A 3,470-nucleotide genomic window follows, 5' to 3' on the forward strand; every position below is an offset into this window, starting at 1 on the left:
TATGTGTGACTCTGGCCGAGTTCCTTACCATCTGTGCCTCAGTTTATTGCTGTGTTAAATGGGAACATATTAACCAGCTCACAGTTTGTTACACCTAGCACAATGTCTGATCTATAGGAGTTGTTCAATAAATGTTATATCCCCTTGAAGAGTAAACACAGAGTGGAAACATTTACTATATGAGACAGAATGAAACAGAGGAAATGAAGCTTGAGCAAAAGTCCTAAGGTTCTGTTTCTTATTTTCTCTAGTGGATGTCCTATCTATGTGATGTTTGAATCTCAAATTTCCTTTGAACTTCAAATTTCTCATGTACAAACAGGGATATACTTTAATTGCTATGAATATTTTTCCAGATGTTCAAAGGGCCAAGTGAGCTAAGGTGAAGGAAAACATCTTACAAATTAGAAAATACTAAATACAAAGTATCATGAAACCTCATTTCAATCATTATTATTGAATAACTGGAATTTTAAAATGTAGTCCATATAGATCTTCTTTATAAAACACCATTAAAGTAGACTCTGGAATAAAATATGTTCTTCTTAATCTCCTAAACAGACATTTCTTATGCTGTGGGCCAAATATGATGAATGAGTGGACTTGGATTTGCCCATATGCTACTTTAAAAATATGGTTAAAAATGTTTTTTAAAACATGTTTAAAATGAGAAATTCCATACAAAACCTATAACGGCATCTTCTCTTGAAAAAGAAAAGGAATATCTTATAATATAGAGACAGCTTTTCACATGGGCATGATTTGCTATAGCTGAGTAGCAGCCATCTACTTCCAATAGTGCCTGCACACACTCTGGTTTGCCAGAGTCTCCACGATTCCTTATTATACCACATACAGAAGCTGAAGTCACTATGTATCAGCATACACTGTTTTATTCTGCTTGCATCACACAGTTTTGGGTTTTTTTTAAAGTTTCATTTATTTATTTTGAGAAAGAGAGTACCAGCAGGGGACAGGCAAAGAGAGAGAGGGAAAGAGAGAATTCCAATCAGGCTCGCATTGTCAGTGCAGAGGCTGATGTGGGGCTCAAACTCAGGACCATGAGATCACAGCCTGAGCCAAAATCAATAGTCAGACACTTAACTGAATGAGCCACCCATGTGCTCCACCACAGTGTTTTTTGTGTGCCAAGTAGTCCCGTTAATTATTTACTTTATCTGCCTGTGCCCCCTGTCCCAAAATATGCATAGCTAATTCAATATTCCTCCATGGAGAATCCCTTTCCTAGGATAACACCCAGGACAGAATCTGAATCTCCAATAAAATGATATGATCAAAGGCACAAAAATGAATTATCGTTATTTAGAAATAATTCCAAATATAAGAGTGAAACATGCTGTTGTCTTCCAGTTAAATATAAAATGCATAACTCTGAACATGACCCTCTCAACAAATGCCAATTAATCTAGATTTCCCAACATTTGATATGTATTTTTCTTTTCTCAAAACCAATGATATTGAGCTGAATGCACCTGTGAATGGGATTCCTGAGTCTGTAATCTCTAATATTGTATGTAATGTTATCTGTGTGTTTACCTTTGTCTAAGGAGAGGTTCCTTATCATTATATAAATTTTTAAATAGACTGGTGATGCCAACATTTAATATGAAAAATTGCTTGACATCACTAGCCATTAGAGTCATGCAAATCAAAACCAAAATGAGATGTCACCTCACACATTTTAGGATAGTTATTATTTTCCAAAAAAGATAAGTATTGTCTAGACTGTGGCAACAAGTAACTCTTGTGTACACACTGGTAGGAATGTAAATTGGTGCAGCCACTATGGAAAACAATACGGAAGTTTCTCAAAAAATTAAAAATAGAACTATCATTAAGATCCAGCAACCCCACTTCTGGGTATTTATGTAAGGGAAGTTTAACCAAGATCTTGTAGAGATAGCTATATTCCCATGTTTACTGCAGCATTACTTACAGTAGCTGAGATACAGAAACAACCTAAATGTCTATTGGCAGGTAAATGGATGAAGAAAAGTTGTATATGTATATAATGGAATATTATTCAGCCTTAAAAAAAGAAGGAAGCTCTTCCATTTGCAACCACATGGATGAACTTGGCGGGCATTATGCTAAGAGAAATAAGCCATGCACAGAAAGACAAATATATAATGATCTCACTTTTATGTGGAATCTAAAATAGTCAAAGTCATAGAAGCAGAGATTAGAACAGTGGTTGCCAGAGGCTCAGTGGGGGATGGAATGGGGAGGTAAAGGGCAAAGGGTACAAAGTTTCAACTATGTAAAATAAATAATTTTTGGAGATCTACTTACAGCATAGCCTCTACAGCTAACAATACTGCATGGTATATTTAAAATTTATTAAAATTTATATTAAATGTTCTTACCACAACAAAAATCATCATTATCATCATAAAGAGGGTGGAGGAACCTTTGGAAGGTAATGGATATGTTTATGGCCTTGATAGTGGTGATGTTTTCATTGGTGTATACTTATCCCCAAAGTGATTGAGTTGTATACATTAAGTATATACAATTTTTTACATGTCAATCTTAACTCAGTATGTGTTTTTTAAAAATCACTCTACTACAGAGAACTGTCAGTAATTTATATATACTAAGTCTGTGTTGAAGTTTAATAATTATGGGAAGAGGGAATACATTTTCTCAGCCAATCCTGATATTGAAATCTGGTGAGTTGAAGGCAGGGATTTCACAGTTAAAGAAACTTGTGTATGTGTGCACAAGTGATGCTGCACACACTCACTGGGAGACAACTTTCCACTGATCTCTCATGTTCCATCACGTCGTGGGAGAAGAGGCACTAGCTTCACTTTGATTCGCTACTATGTTTCCACGGATGTTTGTTTAGCAGAAAGCCTTGGAAGATGGAGATAGTCATCCTCTGTAGCAGACGGCAGGTTTGTATACTGTCCACTGACCAAGACAGTGTCTTCTTTCAGAGCAAAGTTTGGTTTACAAACAGGATAAAATCTTCCACCTTTCACAGTTTTTGACAGCATTCAGCTACGCCCAATCCTCTTTCTTAGAGCCCTTTGTCTCATTTCTTAGTCTTCCTCAGCTTCTCTGGGATCAATATTCCCATCTATATTGTCAAAATCCACTATCTCTGGCTGCACTTTCCACTGAGAACCTGGAACTAAATTAAAATCTAAAGTTTTCAGCTGATTCAAGCCCCTAACCCATCAGAGCATTACTAGCATCTCAGAATTTTAATATTTCCGTTGAGAATAGGAAAATAAAGGAAAGAAAAAAAACACATCTTTATATAAACATTGATTCTTGAGTTAAGAGTAGAATAGAAACTCATAGAATCAGTGGATCTTGTGCATGTCCCTCAAAAGCACAGGGGACCATATGACGATGGCAAATTTGCTCACCCCTGAAAGAGGTGGGGTGATGGGTATCTTCTCTACTCTATGAAGTCCTCACTTGAAGCAAAAGGATAT

The sequence above is a fragment of the Hyaena hyaena genome, unplaced genomic scaffold (assembly GCF_003009895.1).
Source record: "Hyaena hyaena isolate Hyena2069 unplaced genomic scaffold, ASM300989v1 scaffold_1490, whole genome shotgun sequence".
Lineage (NCBI taxonomy): Eukaryota > Metazoa > Chordata > Mammalia > Carnivora > Hyaenidae > Hyaena > Hyaena hyaena.